Source organism: Amphiura filiformis, chromosome 2 (genome assembly GCF_039555335.1).
Source record: "Amphiura filiformis chromosome 2, Afil_fr2py, whole genome shotgun sequence".
NCBI lineage: Eukaryota > Metazoa > Echinodermata > Ophiuroidea > Amphilepidida > Amphiuridae > Amphiura > Amphiura filiformis.
The window spans coordinates 67,101,626-67,120,696 of NC_092629.1; the positions used below are offsets into that span (position 1 = coordinate 67,101,626).

At 36.6% G+C, this 19,071-nt stretch overlaps 1 protein-coding gene across 1 annotated transcript in view; it reads right to left on the reverse strand.

Moving 5' to 3' along the window:
* LOC140136621 (uncharacterized) overlaps nt 1–19,071 on the reverse strand; it is a 157,339-nt gene that overhangs the window by 986 nt on the left and 137,282 nt on the right. The window lies entirely within an intron of this gene.

Below are 19,071 nucleotides of genomic sequence, written 5' to 3' on the forward strand. Positions count from 1 at the left end.
ACTACACCGAATAGGTCTTCCGTACAAGAAACGGATGGCATTTTAGTAAATCCGTTGTTGTTCGTCAATTATCGTTTATGTTCTTTTTATGTCCTGCTATCATCCGCCAAATGCATTTCGTGTTAGGTGATGTTCGTTAAGGCCGTCGGCAAGTTTGTGCATGCACAAAACTTGAAACGGAGTGTACCGAATACACATGTTCGGTATTTATCCGATGTGTGTTCGTATGGTGCTGCATATTGCGGAGTTTGTTCGCTCTCCTTTCGTTCATGTTCGTTCTTTGTTCGCTGCACTCGGCCCGTGTTCAATTGTAAATACGTTCTTGTGAGGCCTTTACCACGGATAGCATATTTTTGCATTCGGTGATGTACGTTGATCCAGACCGTCTTAGTGTCACACTACACGGATCGGTCTTCCGTATAAGAAGCGGATGGTATTTTAGTAAATCCGTTAGTGTTCGTCAATGTTCGTTTTATGTTCTTCATATGTCCTGTTATTATCCGCCAAATGCGTTTCGTGTTAGGTGATGTTTGTTTAGTCCGTCGACAATACGTTTCAAGTTTTGTGCATGCACAAAACTTGAAGCGGAGTGTGCCGAATACACATGTTCGGAAGTTGTCCGATGTGTGTTCGTACTGTTCTGTATATATACCCTGGGTTTGTTCGTTATTCTTTCGTTTATATACCATGGGTGTTTCGTAGGCGCTTGTGCGGATGTAGGCCTATGGCGAACATGTGCATCGATCATGGGGGGACTTTCTGAAGGGTGTGTGACGTAATATCATATTTCCCCAGTACTTTAGTGACTGACAAGTAGAAAAAAAGGCGGAAAGGAGAAAAAAAGAAAAGAAAGTGAGAAAAATTGAAGAGAGGAGAGAAGAGAAAAAGTTAAATTGCACGTAATTTAGTAGTAGGCCTATGCATGTAAGTAGTATTGAGAGGGGCACTTTCTGAAGGGTAGAGGATGCAATATCAAATCCCTACCAGTTTTAGTGATTGACAAGAAAGAAAAAAGAAGACAAAACATGGAAAGGTTAAATTGTATACGTTATTGAGTAGGCCCAGGACAGTAGTACTAGTAAGCCTAAGTATAGGCCTGTGATTATTACAGACAGTGCTTAAATGTGGTTCCTTGGCCCAAAAAGCCTGTGAAAATTACTGCCGTCCAGTCCATATGCAGGGCCTGTGATATTTTGTCACCAAAGTCAGTATTTAAGACGGACTTATAGGTCTATTCCTGACTTTAACATATCAATCCATGCATGCTTTACCTGAAATTACGAGTCTGAAGTGTCAGTGGATCAGTGTAACATTTTAAATTTTGCAAATTCAAATCGGGCCGCCTTTGTTTTTTGTTTCAGGCAATAATAGTGTAAAAATGATGCACTAAAAACAATTTTCCAAATTTTCCATTTTTAAAACTAAATTTATACACAATAGGCCTAGGCCTAATAATGTAAATAGGCCCTACAGTCCCCATGCAAATGGCTTCAATTGGACCTTCATTTTCAAAAATGGACAAGTCTTCCTTTTTGCTTCTGCTATGGACATCCAAGTGTTATTTTTAAAACAATTGTTTATATTATACAATAATGGTGAAAACTTTTTAATGGCTTCAATTAGGCTTTCGTTTCTTTCGGTACTGAAATAGTACCCAATAATAGTGCTAAAATTGATCCAAAAAATGACAAATGGCTTCAATTGGGCCTTCATTGTCCAAAGGTTTCTCACCTCTATTGCCCCCGGACGCTGGTTGCCCTGATATATCAGATTTGTAGCCCTTTTGTACTTATTAGCCAATATTTGACCATTTTCGTCAAAATTTACCCCTTAAAAGTTGTCTTTCCCACTTTGTTCACCCTCTGAAAAAGTGCTTGCTACGTCACTGCCTCTAAGGGGTCAAAAACCCTCTCAAACACCCTCTCCTCCCCCACTTTTCTGATAGGGTGGACGTCCCTGTTGGTGCCACATGCGACGGATTCGCCGGTCATTTGTCGGACGTTGAGCGATTGAATATAAAACGCCTGCAGGATTATTAGCGGCCACAACGCATAGAGAGACGAACGGGAATCGGACCCCAAACCGGACATTTGTCGGACGTTGACCCCAAATCCGGTCATTTGTCGGACGTTGAACGATCGAAAATAAGACGCCTGCAGGATTATTAGCGGCCACAACGCATAGAGAAACGAACGGAATCGGACCCCAAATCCGGTCATTTGTCGGACGTTGAACGATCGGATATAAGACGCCTGCAGGATTATTAGCGGCCACAACGCATAGAGAGACGAACGGAATCGGACCCAAAATCCCACGAATCTTCTGCCGGACTGGTGATTTTTCCACCGAATAAAATATTTTTGTATTCGGTGATGTACGTTGATCCAGTCCGTCGTAGTGTGACAGACCTATCAAACTGACATGTATTACGCCTATTAATAACCCTGACTCTATATTACATGAATGCATTGATTCCACTTGATGTCATGACGCAATCAGCTTAAGTCATATAGGCACAGTGGCACACTTTTGTTGGGTGGGCCAGCGAAAGACACATGGTTTATACCGGTCGATGATTTAGCGCTTGGCACCCGAGGGGTCTAATGTTCGAATCCTGGGTGCCAAGTAACTTCTTTGTTCATATTCTCTCGTTTTTGGTCCTAATCTTTCCTTTCTGATAGCCCAACACCACTTTTAGTGTTAGGGTTAATACACTTTGAAAGTCGGGATTTCCAACTATCATGACTGGTCAAAAAGTCTGTAAATTTGAATTTATCTATCTAGGACGTACATGTGCATCTATTTTCTGGAATAGTCCATTTAATTGAGGGCATTCACTAGTGGACTGGAAACCTTCCCTTGGTCAAGAAGCAGAAAAGCTTCAATGCTCATTAATAAAAGATCCAGGTCCAAAGTAAACTTGATGTCCACTAATACAAAATAATAAGTTAAATATTGTATAGGTCAACTTGTCCTAATGGCAAATTCAACACTTCATCATTGCCACATAAATAAATTGGATGAATATCATTATATCTCATTGACTTCGAGTCATTTTCCATTTAAGGCCCTTCACAATTGATTCGTAGTTTCCTGTTTCATGGTTGAAAACAAGGGATGAGGCGACTTTTAGTAAAAGGGAGCGGTTAGTAAACGCGAGTGGTTTGTGGTATTACTATGATAGTGATTGTGTCATACACGGCTGGAGGAAGTGCACAATTTCCCAGGAACATAGATGAGATTTCCCACTATTTCTTATGTAATATTTCTTTATTTAGAAATTGAAAATGTCCCTCCAAATCCCAAAATTTCCTGGGAACCAGGTTCCTGAGTTCCCTATTTTTTCCAGGCCTGGACTGTCATAAATATGTTACCTGGAAATTTTTAGAATTGAGAATCTTCCCCCGACGAACTTTTTTCAGGATATTCCCTCAATTCCCAGACCCCCATGTTGAAAGTTGCGACCGCACATCATATGCCCCCCTCCCGTTATGTGCAAAAAGTCATTTTTATCATGTTTTATATTGTGTACATGTGCGACATTCGAAATGTAAAATAATGCGGGTTATGTAATGTAGGCCTAATAATAAAAATATTCCCTTTCCCCCCTCCCTCCCTGGGCCACCTCTGAAACAAATTTATATATCCCTTACACCCCCCCCATTGTGGGGCCTCTAGACACTTTAATGGTCATGTCTACACCACTGTTGGGGCTAAAAGATTGCCCTGATTTTATACCGGGTATGGAATGTATTAATAAAAATATATCCCTGCCCCCCCTGCCCAGGCCACCTCTTAAACAAATGCCCCCCCCCTTGAACCCCCTGTGAAACACTATGATCATGTCTACATCACTGTGTTGGGGTTAAAATGATTGCCCTAATTTTAAATTATTGAATTAACATTTTAGGTATTATTATAAACCTCAACACATGAATATGGAGACAGATTTTTTTATCAGTACAGACAACTACTCTGACTTGCATCCCTGCTCTAACACAAAATTCCTCTACTGTTTCAACTTGTTGGGCAATTCAGCATCGAAGTGGTTACGTAATTCTCTTGGTTACCGGATCACGCTACTTTGGTATGCCTTCGAGTGCCATATACTTTATGTGGTGATCATTTCGATTGTGGTTCATTACTCTAGCGCGTGATCCCGTTGACATAGTAACATTACGTAACTTCGATACTGAATAGAGGGAAATATTTGCTTATAACCTACATGAAGCTCTGTTACTAAACATTACTGGTTCTGTATTGTTCAATGCACAATATACCTCTACTTCCAGTAAGCATTGGCTCGCTGCCAAGGTGTATTTCTATAGTGATAATAAGACTGCCAGTGTTGTCTGTAAATTTATTCCAAAATTGACCAAATCAAATAAACTACTATTTATCTCTCAAGTCATGACCAATAAAGTAGCCTAAATTTTAAGTTATATTAAGATGACCAAGTGCCCCACTTTTGGAGTTGAACAATAACATGGTCTGGCTTAGAGAGGGAGCCAAAATTGTGCACACCTTCCTTTTATTTATATAGATTATCTATTATTTTCTTTATTTTAAAACAAGTGGTCGCAACCTACATCAACCCGTTTCGACAAGGGACAAGCATTTAATTATTTTACAACTATGTTTGATTTTATACATAAGTAATGGTACAGTTATGTTCTTTATTTATTCATCATTATAGTTGATGTGATCAAAGTAGCAAGTGGGAGTCATTAAAAGTTATTTTAAAAGAGAAAATCCAAAATATATAAATAAAATAATTAAATATTTTGCAATTCTCTTCTTTGGACGCGGGCGGGAAACAGGAAACTAAGAATCAATTGAATACCTGAGTGGAAAAAGGGCCCAACTCCATTTTTTTACAAAAATGAGTTTGACCCAACATTCTATTGCCAACAGACTGTTCTTCCTTGTGTGTGAAAGATGAGTCAAAATCCACTCTCCAAATAGTCTTCCATGTACACTTAATCATGGTTTTTATGGAAGAAAGGCCCAACTCCATGGAGTTGGGCCCTTCTTCCACAAATATTGGAATATAAGAGAAATTTTGTTCACCCATGAAATCTGCTTTTCACTACAATAAACTTTCTTGCTAACATATTACATGCTTCTACTTGTGCAATTAATGGATAATTATCAAATATCTGTGGCTATTTATACCATATCTGCTCACGGAACGGGCACTTGCAGTATATTAGTGGAAGAAGGGCCCAACTCCAGCTGGTATTAAGACCTGTACCGTTGCCATGGAAACATCATATTTCAGGGCCGTAGCAAGCGGGGCGGCCGGGGATGCCATGGCCGCCCCACTTTTTGAGAAATTTGTTATGTTTTTCTTTATATCTTTATTTCAATTTGGGCATATATTTGTAATTTGGCTGCCCCACATTTGTGATGGCTGCCCCACATTTTTCAACCTTGCTACGCCCTTGTCATATTTAATTTCGAATGTATGTAGTATTGTATGTTCATGTATTAAAAGTCCTCTGAAGATGAAAACATTCTGTCTATAAAACTTTTCCAAATATTAAGTTTTTTCTTAATATCTCAAAAACAGTTTTGATGGAGTTGGGCCCTTCTTCCACTCAGGTATTCAATTGTAAAGGGCCTTAGTTGAAAACAAGATAAAAATTTATATTTACAAAAAGTTCCTTGTTTGTTTGGAAGGGCATTGATCTGTCAAAGATAGAATTCACATAATTGCACAGGCAGTGGTTCTTCAAGTACTAGGGATCAGACAAACCAAATAACGTTTCTAACTTGTGTTGACAAATTTGCACCCTGCTTCTGTTGATTGAAAATGGGAGTATGAACTGCAATGAAATGCTCATTTTAAAGCTGTATTGTGTACCCCACACAGTGGTGAACCCAAGAAGAAAGCTACTCGTCTGTGAAAAGTCTTGCCCCACCCCATCCCCCCGAAAAAGTCCTAGCCAAGCCACTGGCATCACACTGCGAAGCAATTTTGAAGTGCAAGTTGTGATGCCTTACAACATCTTAATTCGAGTAGTTTGAGGATCTGGGGTCAGTTGGGTCAGACAGTGCCACAATATTTATCATCCCAATAACCAAAATCAACACCTCTTTACTCCCATACAAATAAATACAAATGCATGAATAACATTGTATTGATTTAAGGATGGACAGCCTTCAGCCCCAAGCTACATGGCCCTGATATATGTCAATGGTGTACCAACTTACTCCTATTGACCTGGTTTGAACTTGTATCTGAAAGTGTGATATTTGAATTCCATAGTAGTTTTGCTTTTCCATAGTAGTTTTACTTTTCACCCACCCACCCTCCCCTCTTCATGCTTTTTGGAGTCCCATTTGTGCACATGTCCTCAAGATGACCCCAACTGCTAACAAAATTCTGCAACTGGTGGTGAAGAAGGATAGGCATATGCAGTGTTCAAAAAATATGGCTATGGTGGATGGGGTTGTGGAGGGATGCGACAATGCTAGGTTATTGATCACGTTTATGGAAGAAATTAATATTCTTTTTTAAAATATTTTTCTTAATTTTAATTAATACCTTTTTGGCACAAAAAAAATAGGATTTGCTGGATTTTCACATAAAAAAGAATCAAAGTGCGGTACAGCTGCTTTATACACAATGAACTTACAAGTTGCAGGTTGCGAATTACACTCTAAATATCTATACTGATTTGAAATCATTTTGAAGCAACCACTGTAAAATGTCAATATCGTATTTCAGAAAATACTAAAATTTTAAAATTATATATTGAATCATTAAAAAATATCAACTTTGACCGATGTTTTAACTACTTTTTTACAAATGTAATCAGACTTTTTGACCCCTCCTAAATAACTTTCGTTTATAGGACTTCATCAAACTTTTGGGTTGTTCTTTTAAATAAGAGAACATTACAACTTCCCAGCACACACTAAACGTCTTTGACATTATTTGTAAAAGGGTAGAAAGGGTTTAAATGTCATAAAGGGTATAAAATGTGTTTTCATAAGGCCCTTCACAATTGATTTTGAGTTTACTGTTAGTTTCAAAATAAAGTAAATAATAATTATTCATAACCTCATTAATATACGCAGCAAGTACGATCCAATCACAGACAATAACTTTTCAATACGCGGACACAAATGCAGGTCATTGAAAAATTATAATGACCGCGTCTCGTGACGTAGCTAAAAGTACGCCCTACAATGACCGCGGCGTATGACGTGTTATGCAATCAAACAATTTATGCAGACGCTGGCTGCCGTATTTGGACGTCGCATATTTGCGTGCTAGTGTGATTGGTCGCTAGCGATATTGCCTTAATGGGCTATTCGATCTTTTACAGGGAAAACGAAAGATACAGTTAAAATAATTGTGTTCTGTTTTCAAATTTAAAAGAAGAAAATGTGACGTAAATTAATTTAAAAAGTGAAAAGTGACAGTTATGAATGAGAGATTAATGACTTTGCCTCAGTTATTTTTCGGGTATTGTGAAATATCTAAACATTGTGCTTTCACAATACCCTCAAAACAACTGATGATGCGCAGTAATTAACCTCTAAATAATTACCTCATGCCTTTAAAAAAATCTTAAACAGTAAACTAAGAATTTTATTGTAAAGGGCCTAACAGCTGTCAAAAACGTTTTTCGATTACTCACTGCAAAATATTCTAACTTAAATAAGTGTTTAATTTTTTGTAGACAATATTTTTCAATAACATGTTTAGTTTAAAAAATGTTTTCATATTTAACCTGACATTTTTACCAAAACTCAAAATATAACCACTTTAAAATGCTTTAAAAACGTTTTGTTTGCTAGATTATATTGCATGGAACTTCCACCACCTTTAACCACATCTGATAAGGAAAAGAAACAGATTAAAACTGACAAGACATCAGGCATTGATTGACATAATAAGTAGTGTGCATGCAATGGGCTTAGATCATAGGATGAGGTGTTTAGATGAGATCATCTTAACCATTCTCAATATCAACATAGGGATTGAATTAATCACTAGGCCTTATAGGATGTGTTGTAATGCTGATGAGTTTGATAGCTGACTCTATGGGACTACTATTTAGTGCCCTAGATTTGTTGTGTATTATTTTGTTGATATTTTAAAGGTACTCTCGCTGAATCACTAAAAACTAAAAAATTATCTTTGCCTGCCTCTTTGTATGTAGTGTTAATCACAACATGTAGGCCTAAGTGATATGAACGAAAACAACACAATAAGGACAAAATGTAAGTTAATATGATTTGTATAGTGTTCTTCAATCAAGTTTGTTTTGAATAACATTATTTCCATAACCACTACTTTATCACTTTTGAAAGCTGTTGACTGCCCTCACTTGAGCCATTTCACTGTATGCTCTCTCTCTCTCGACTACTCAGCAAATTCTGCAATACTATTATAAAGTGTGCATTTTCACACAAAACACAGCATGTCGAAACTACAGATATTTTCATGTTCATTTAAGGGATGGGGTATGAACGTTTGGACAGTATTTATTGTGGGACATTAGAGCACATCAGACATATCGAATTGCATTCTGAATACGAAGAATGTCCTTCTGATATCAAATAATTTTTATTTTTTGAAATTCGCAATGTAATACACATTTTATGGCAAATGATTAAAAATTTATATTTTTGATATTTAACAGTACTCGAAGTAAACTTAAAAAGTGTATGTAGGTGGGATGAAAAGCCGACGATCAATTAAAAATGTTGACCTTTGGTATTGAAGATGTGGATTTTTTTCCCAAAACACCAAAAAAAATAGGTCTTTTTGGGAAAAAAATTCATATCTTCAATATGAAAGGTCAAAATTTTCAATTGATCGTCGGACAATTTGATCAGTGAAAACTAACATTTAAATAGCAATCTATTCTTTATGCAAATCACACATAATTATGGCTTTAAGTTTTAAGACTTTTTTTTTCAAAATATCAAGAGCTATCTCAATATTACCACTGAACCAATACTAGGTCTGTTTGTACTTATTTGAATGCATACTGATTCCAAATATGGTCATGAAAATTTACTACCATTCTGAAATTTAATTTTTAAAGACATTTTTATACTCATCGTATGCATGCAGTCAGCACCCGCAATGATGTAAGAAAACTAAAAAATCACAAATTTAAAAACAAGCAAAGTAGTTATCGGCAAAGTGTGAAAAATAACACAGACGAAAATTTGCACTTTTGTCACTGTAAGTAAATAGGCTAAGGTTATCAAAACCTGTTAATTACCCTACTTTATTACACTTCAAATAATTATACAGAAGTCACTTCCACAAGTTGTAATGTTTAACACATTTCTTCCAGCTATTCGTAACAATAATGCTGAAAATTGTAAAATAACATTTCCAGGGGGTGGGGTAGTTACTTTGCTGGGATAAATGCGCACCAAGCCTGTGAAAATGTGCAAATGCTAAAATGGGTGAAAATTTGATTAATTTGCATCATTTGATCATGGTGTTCTTGATCATATTCAAACTCACTAATTTGTGACATGATCGAATGTGAGCTTTTCCCAAATGCAAAGCACATAATTATAGACCATGTCATTGCCTGGCAGTATGCACGAATTATGGCAATTTCCATTGTTCTTTGCCCTGCAGTGTGTGTACGCATCGTAGTTTGCTCAGGGCACATGCATTTTAAATCGCCCACCACATATCGTATAGTACAAGGAAACCATTAAACAGTGTAGCGGTTCATTCAAGCATATTGATAGACCAGTCCCTTCCCTCTGTTGTCAAGTGGTCTATAGTTACTGCACCCCACTCTCCTTAATAATATAAATTCCTTCAGTGTTGTTTCCATGGTTTTGACAATTTGACAGGATTTGTTTAAGTTCAATTGAGAATGTTATACTGAACGTGAAGTTATAAGCACACTTGTCATGTTGTTTAAAGCCCACTTTACATTATATTAGCATCCTTCCTGCCTCCTTAAAGGCTAGACACACTTGAAGTCATATACCCATACAATAGGTACAATAGGCTTGTTCCAAAGATATTATCTTTGCTTGTTCAGAGGATTGCAAGTCAAGTTGTCAGGGGGTGTAGCAGGCAGGTGGACAAAGACACAAAGTCCCCCGAGGGTTCAGGGACCCGAGCAAAAGCAAAAATGAAATAAGTGGAAAAAGAGAAAGGATAGGGCTAATAAAGGAGACGTTAAGGCCCCCCACTGTTCCTTGTCCATGGCCCACAAGGCTCTTGCTCTTGAAAGTGAACTTGACAGTGCCTGTGAAGATGTACTCAGAAGCAGCTACATGTTATGAAATTCCAAACAGGGCCAAATTTACCATTGGGCCAGATGGGCCCCAAACTTTGGGGCCCCAAAATTGCCCTGTGCATTTTTCTTTTTAGCCCCCAAAACACCATTTTGATGGGCCAAAATAGTGTAAAATCAAAATGTACCTTCATATTGGGCTAAATATATACAGGGTGTAACAATAAAATTTGTACAATTGCATTTTGACTTCTCATGAAAAAACTAAAAGAGTAAGGGCACAAATGTTATATGCAATAGAGAATCAGTAATATCTTGGCTAAAAGAAGACGTTTAGTTGGTTTCTTTACTAGCTTTGGTTCAAAAGTTATGTCCGATTAATTAAATCGTCCAGAAAACGTGTTGGGCCACTTTTGCCATGTTAGTGTATATCAAGTTTGAACCGCGTGAGATTGTGCTTATCGTGCATTAAACATCAAAGAACTGACACAAAAGAATTATAAGTGGTGTTTAGTCATATAATTTACATGAACTTAATAATAATATGATATTTCTTTAAAATCTATAAATAAAGTCATGAAATTTCTTTCAAATTATCTTATAAATAAAGTAATTTCTCATATCCCTGAGATATCATTGGTAAAACTGAGAACAGTTTTTGCACCCATAAGTACAAAACAATAAAATTTTGACATAAAGTTCAGCTGGGCATCTAGCTGTTCTGGGGCAACCACTATTGCCAGCATTTCTGTTAACAAATTTTACATACTTCTCATAGTTATTATGTAATTGTGTGCCTTGAAGGAAGACGTGAGTTTGGAAAATGAGGTATAAACAATCTTATGGTTTCTGCTTGAATCCATGTGCTACCGAATGTCACAACCATAAAAATACGCTCTTCCAGTGTGAATTGGGGCAACCACTATATTGCCAGCATTTCTGTTAACAAATTTTACATACTTCTCATAGTTATTATGTAATTGTGTGCCTTGAAGGAAGACGTGAGTTTGGAAAATGAGCTATAAACAATCTTATGGTTTCTGCTTGAATCCATGTGCTACCGAATGTCACAACCATAAAAATACGCTCTTCCAGTGTGAATTGGGGCTGAAGGTGTTGAGCTGCAGCCACGATTGCTAGTAAATGAGATTGTTATGCCAGTGCTTAGTTGTGACTTTCAAAAGCTCAAGAGATATTCTATTATGTAATCATTTCTACCACTTCGAATACCCCATTGTTTAAATCGACCTATCATAAGAGCACCCGGTAAGAGCACCGTCCAACTGGTCCATTCAACTCTATTCAGTCACTTTTGTAACACTTAGGCAAAAAGTGGCCCAAGCGATTTTAAGACTAGGTTACATAATTGGCTATATCTTCACTTGCATACCTACGATTTTATTGGAACAAAGCTTATCTGGTGGCTAAAGAAATTATCTTGATAGACATATTAATATCAAACCAAAAATTAGGCGGCATACTTGTGTCATTCTATTTTCAAAATTGTACAAATTTTATTGTTACACCCTGTATATGGTCGGGAATCCTTCAATTAAGTTCAGTTATTTAATTTCAAAATTTAATTGAAGAATTTCATCTCGCCCCCATACACTGCTTAGCATGTGCAGATATAGGTAGTGTATGTGCCAGATGGGCCCCAAACTTTGGGGCCCCAAAAATTGCCCTGTGCATTTTTCTTTTTAGCCCCCCAAACACTTTTTTGAATTTGATGGGCCAAAATAGTGTAAAATCAAAATGTACCTTCATATTGGGCTAAATATATACCGGTATATGGTCGGGAATCCTTCAATTAAGTTCAGTTATTTAATTTCAGAATTTAATTAAAGAATTTCTTCTTGCCCCCCCCCCCATACACTGCTTAGCACGTGCAGATATAGGTAGTGTATGTGCTTCTTCCGTGATTCGGAAGTCACGTAAAGCCGTTGGTCTCGTGTACAGGAAGAGTCAAACCCTGTGCACGTTTAGTGTCAGAACTATTCGAAAAGAGAAGGGGGACCATCCCTGGTTCTGATATCTGCAATCAATCCTAGGTTCTAGGATCGTGCATAGGTAAAAAAAACTGTGCACGTTAAGCCAGTGCGACAATACTCAATTTGAGGTATGCACGTATATAGGAAGAAGAAGAATATTTTACAGATATAAATGACAATTTGAATACAGCTCTCACTTGGATCACTGATTTGCCAAATTGGAAACACCTTCAAGCTTTTGTCCTCATTTCAACACAACCCAAAACAACAATGATGAGTGCACTCTTGACATTACTTTGTTTGTCAGATTCAATAAATTGTTTGTTTGTCATCCTCTGGCATAAATTAGGTTAATGGGTCGAAAGACTTACAAAAATATGTAGCATTTGGGTTTTATCAAAATTAGACAAGACAAGTTTTAGTTGAGATTTGGTGGGAACTGGATTGTTTTGTTTCATAATGGGATAATGGACTTGTGTTGATTTATGTCTGAGAGGGTAATTCAACAAGAGTGAAGAAAGTCATATGCTGTTTTGGCAGATTGCTCTAAAAATGTTTGTTATTAAAGACAAAATAGATATAAAATGTGTTCCAGTATTGGTGATAAAAGTAGCAAGCTAAATTTCCCACAATTGATAGCAGTTATGCAAAAAAAGTTCCACAATTTCCCTCCAAATACCAGAATTTCCCTCCAAACACCAACATTTCCTGGGAAGGAGCTTCCCAAATTCCCCACCTCCAAGCCATGCTTTTTTGACCAAAAAGGTATAAAACCTCTATTTTGGGACTTTTTGGGTAAGAAGGGGACTTTGACGATGGGCATCTGCCTCCCCACCTAGTTAAGGGCCTGGGATTAGGGTTCAGGGTTAATAAGATAAGGCAAGGAAAAAAAACCCGGCCCAGCTCAACCCAAAATTGGCAACCATGAGAGTTACCAAAATAGCGGAAAAAAAGGAATTTTTTTACCAGTAGCAAGGACCGCGAAATTGGCAAAATAGGGGGTATTTAATTTGGACTGTCCGCAAAATTTGGATAAAAGGGGTACTTGAGAAAATCCGGTAATTTTATGTCAATATTTATAGTGTCATTGAAAAGGGATATTTGAAATTCTAGTCATTGCAAAGGGGTGTTTGAAATTCTAGTCATTGAAAGCCACAAAGGGGGTCTTTGAAAGATTTGGTAACTCTTATGGTTGCCAACGTTTGTGGTGAGTTGGAAGGCCTGAAAAAAAAACACCCTTTTTTACGGGCCCAACCGACCCAGATTTTGCGTTTTGGGACACATTTTTTTCATTGTACTTTTTGCTAAAATCATGTAAAATCGCCCATGGGAGCCACAATTTATTGATTTTGACTGGATTTTTTTTTGAATAAAATTCAGAACATTTTCAAAATCAAATTTTCAAGCTTTCAGTGATATTTTAGGGTTATTTTAGCCTCCAGCAAAAAAATTCAGACAGACTGACCCTACTTGGAAAATCCATTAGGGTTAGGATAGGGAAATTTAAGAGCCTAGGGGTTAGGATTTAATAAGGTTTTGGGTGGTGGCAGTGTTAATTAAGTTATGTTGAAAATGGATTCCTCATTTTTCTCTGCTTGTTCTTCAATGTAAATTAAAGCAAAGCACATTCAACATAATTGTACTACCTCTACAATCAAAGTTTAAATCTGAAACCTTCATTGCAAAAAAGCACCTTTTGACCCCAAAACATGACCCCTCCCAGGTAATCTAATGAGGCCTATACCAAAATGAGAGAGAATAAATGTACTTAATACACTACCCTCTCCAGACAGCCTCGTAATAAAAGTACAAGAGAAGTAGCCAAAACATTTTTATATTTTAAGCTGATGAAATTTCAGTCCAGTTACGACAATATCTCCAATAAGCTTACCATGATGATATTCGCCACAAAAATAGTTTTCTTTTTCTTTCGTTTTGACCACCTTCGTGCGAAACAGATGATTCTACCTAAGGACACAGCGTGATTGCATAAAAACACCAGCGTGAGTTATTATCATAAGCCTAATATTGCATAAAAATGAAATTGAGTAACAAGCTGATACAACAGGCTCGGAACAGGCTCTATGTTGGCAGGAAATTTGTGAGGGAAATTGTAAATTAGTGATGCTATGGGGAAGAGATAGTGGACCATGCCCAAAATGCATTGCGACTAGCCCTTGATTACAATCACTAGGATCCACAACATGCTCATCTATCAGGGCTCAGTTCTATAACCCCAATACATTTGCACATTCATTGGATGACCTTTGAAAATTTGAGTTCAAAAACTCATACTCTGCAACAAAACAAATTTTGCACTCTGATTGTTTAATTGAGGTTATTGAACTATGCCATTGGGATGAGGCTATTGTGGTCCATAGTGAATGACAAGTATTCCTCCTGTACCAAAAAAAAGTTAAGACTTTGGAATGCTTTAAAACGTTATACCTATAAGTTTATTATTTAAATAATCAAAACAAAAAAAAAAAAAGGGAATTCCTTTAAAAAAAGGAAAATTCTCATGTCTGATAGAACAAGGATCACTTCCATATCTTTTTGTGGTACTCTAGGGGGTTTATCCCTCAGAATCTTACATTTGAAAAAGAGAAGAAAGGGAGCCTGTCCTCTCCTCAAGTACTGTTGGAAAAGACCGAAAACTATATACTAACAATGCTAATTTTACAATGAAGGAAAAAAAACCACTCCCTCCCTCAACAATTCATGAAAATACTCTGGACGAGAAACAAAACATTAAGTTTATACTGCCTATATAGTCAAGATCCAATATGGTCATGATCCAAGCTGGTCCATTCCCTATTAAACTTGGCCTAAATAGGTTGGGACTGTAAGTGGGTAATTAGTGATTGCTATTTTTGTGATTAAGATAATTGACAATTAATTAAATGATTATCTGATATCAACCTTAAGGGCTCACTGTATGCAACCAGGGATTTGTAGCCTACCCATTCCAAGTTACTCGCCAATTTAACACCTGATTTTAGAAACTAAAAGGGGGATGGCCCGATTTAATTGTTTGCGGTTTTCATTGTGAATGAATGACATTGACCCAAATTCCCCATCTGCAAATTTTCACACTAAAATTTCAATCCGTTTTGATATGAGAGCTGAAAGTGTGATTTTGGAATCCGTATATATAATATTGTGTAATCCTAATATTGGTCGACCAAAATGTGTCAACTTTTTAGTTCATAAAATCCACACTAAACGCCTTTCAGCCCTCAAATTTCGCAAAAAAATATGAACTTTCTTATGGTACCAAGAAATTAAAATTCGGGTCCTGGGGATGAGGCTATTAGCGATTGGGCCATGCCCCTTTAATTTTGAAGGTGGAAGTGTTTGAAATGTGACTGTATGTTTATTACAATCATGCTGAGATTGTATCAACATTTCCATGTACGGTACCTTTTTTAGGAAAAGTCCAAAAACTACAAGCATGTTTTTCACTTGAAATGATATCTTATATCAGAGGCAGAAGTGGTTGCTTTTTAATCTGTTTACAAAATCGACTGGAAATAATAATAGGGTTTGAAACTTTAAAACTCCTAATAATTTTACAAAATCAAAATGAAATCCTTTTGAATGACATGTTATTAAGTTGATGTAGACAAGGGTTTCTTTGAATTCATCATTTTTGAAATAATCATCTTAAAACTCATGCAGAGATAACAAGCCCTTATTCAATCAAATTATGAAAAGGTATTTCAGTTTTTATTGCCAATTAGAGAATCATGACTATTGCTCTGAGAATGGAATTACTTAAAAATATTTTGATTAAATGACAAACAAGGAAGTGAAAAAACTTCTATTTTGTTGAGATGTCTGTTTATAATTACATTTCACCAAAGAAGCATACAGTCACGTCATCTATTAAAATGCCTTATTGCAGTTATTTTCTTTGAGTGTCTTCAAATTTTAGCTCAACATCTTCAACGATAAACTAATTTTGCAAAATAATATTTGACAGTTTATAGTGATTTGTAAAATTGTGCATACCTTTTAGGAATCTTTGTAATGCGAAATCATACACTGCAAAAAAGTTGGTCAAATCTTTCTACCTATTTGGTTGGGCAACCTCTTTTACTTATTTATTTGTTGGTCACGGCTTGCCCAATAATAGTTAAATCTAAATTCTTATTGGGCAACCTCTCATTTTGACCATTTATTTATCTTTATTTTACTACGAGAGGAGTAAAGTTGGTTAAGTTTTTGGCCACGTAATTTATATACGACTGTTGTGCAAAATAAATCACATCAGTTGGGCAACTTTGTAGTAAATTGCATGAATTACAAGTTGTTGGGCAAAAAGATGTAAAATGTTCAGCAAAGTTTTCGATCATGCGCACTGTTGTCTTTTCATTGAACAACAGTTGGTCAACATTCGCACGGTCCGGTTCTGGAAAGCACATTTTCGATCTTATCGTAAAATGGCGGATGACATGGGTGCTGGCAGAGCGGGGGCTGGCACAGCTAATTGACACCTTTAAAGGTGAGTTTTCTCTAAATTAATTATAAATACATTATTACACGGTGTGATTTGCCTCATTTCATTCTGACCACTGTGTATGAAAAAAATACTGAGAAATTTAGTGAAGTTGTTTTACAATATGTACGAGTCAGACACTCGTGATATGCACGCATAGCCATGCATGCATGATGGCAGTCTGTACTGAGCAGTTAATAAGCTTACGTATCAGTTTTTTATTAATCAATCAAGTATTTGAAAATAACTTCACTAAATTTCTCAGTATTTTTTCATACACAGTGGTCAGAATGAAATGAGGCAAGTAAGACCGTGTAATATTGTATGTATTTATAATTAATTTAGAGAAAACTCACCTCACAATTGAAAAATATTTGCCCAACTAATTTGGCAAATATTTTGCTTTAAAATAATTAAGCAAAAAATAAGCCAACATATGAACCAATAATGTGTAAAATGCCCAACAGTTTAATCAAATTTTGTCCAATAATTGGTACAGTCAACTATTTGCCCAACAGTTTTATTAAATATTGCCCAACAATTAGTGAAAAATATTTACCCAACTATGTTGGTCAAATATTTTGCTTAACAGTTATGCAAAAATAAACCAACATATGAACCAATACCGTGTAAAATGCCCAACAGTTTGTTCAAATTTTGAACAATAATTGGTAAACAAATTGCCCAACTGTGTTGGGTAAATACTTTGCCCAATATTTGAGCAAGTTTTTGTAAACCAACTGTTGGTCATAATTTTTGTACAACTCTTGTTGGTCAAATTTTGACCAACTGTTTCATGTGTTGTATATAGACCAAACTGTTGGTCATTTTTTTGACCAACATTATTTGCAGTGTAGAAGTTACACACTATTGGAGAACAACAGTGTCACCCTACCTCTGGCATTTACCCTAGGAAAAATCGGGGAGGGGGGGTGCACATCAGAAAATTGTGGTGGGTATGTTCCCCGGAATTTTGAGGTGGTGGGTCTTAAAATGGGAGCTGACGGTGTACCGGTAAAAGGGGAGTCTTTTGGAGCTGTGAACAAGTAAAATGGGGACTTTTGGAGCTGCGAACAGTCAAAATCAAGGATCTTTCCTGGCTTTCTGGTTAACAATCGCCTAAAACACCAGAAATACAAGGAATATGCAATTTTGGGGTCTTTTAGAGCTGAAATGATCAAAATCAAGGGTCTTTCGGAGCTCTATTTTGGTCATATATAGGGGGTCTTTCGGAGCTGTGAAATCCAAAAGGGTAACTGAATCCATATGGTCATTTGTGTTAAGTACACAAGTTGCAATTTGGGGAAGTTGCAATTTGGTTTTGATGCATTCACTGTCGAATTCAGTGCAAGTGCAAGTCGCTATCAAACGTTGAAGCCAAAATAGCTAGTGGGATTTCTTCCACTTTATCTGGTTGTTTTTTGGGTTGAAATGGACAGAAACACGATTCCTGACAGTTATTACTAATATTATTTCAGCATTTCAAGTAACGAATGAAAAAATTAATGAAAATTGTACATTATGACTTTAATGTTGAGTAGGAGTATTTATTTAGTCAAAATTCAATTTGACTATTTTATGTCACTATTGAATTGCTCCTTTTGATAGTCAAAAGGGCAGGGAGATAATTTTGTGTTTCTCACATGTGCATCGCTGAATTCAAATCAGAGTCAACTTCTAATTTCCCTGAATAGGACTTCAATTTGCTAAGAGTGTAAAAGCAGTGGCGTGTGCAAAGGGGGGGGGGGAGTTGACCTATCAGTTCGGGGAAATGGTTATTTGGGGGAACTGGAGTGGTCACTGAGAGCCGGAAAAATTTCTGATAAGATCATTAAGATGAAACTGAATAGTGCATCAAACGTATATAATAATCTTTACCCTTTACAAATGGCCATATATGTGTACATCCATATCAAAACGATGCACTTGTCGGCTGCTACATGTGTCCAGAGATTCTCATCTTCTCTGATGTGTCTCATTTCAAATAATAGCTGAGAATAAAAACCAAACTCATCTCAAGTGGATGTCACTTCAAATCATCCCTAAGTCACATGGTTCAGGAATGTTCTCTGTATTCGTAAACCATATGAATTGGCATGATTTGAAGTGACCTCCACTTGAGTTGAATCTGGTATTTATTGATTTTATTCCTAGCTATTATTCAAAATGAGACACATGTAGCAGCCGACAAGTGCATCATTTTGATATGGATGTACACATATAAGGTTATAAACCCTAAAATCCAGGAGCTTCTGGACCCTGGGAGGTTTACAAAATATTTAGATTTTGGTCGCTAGTGCCTATAATCCTTTTTTTTTTTGGCTCTTTACTTTTTCAAACC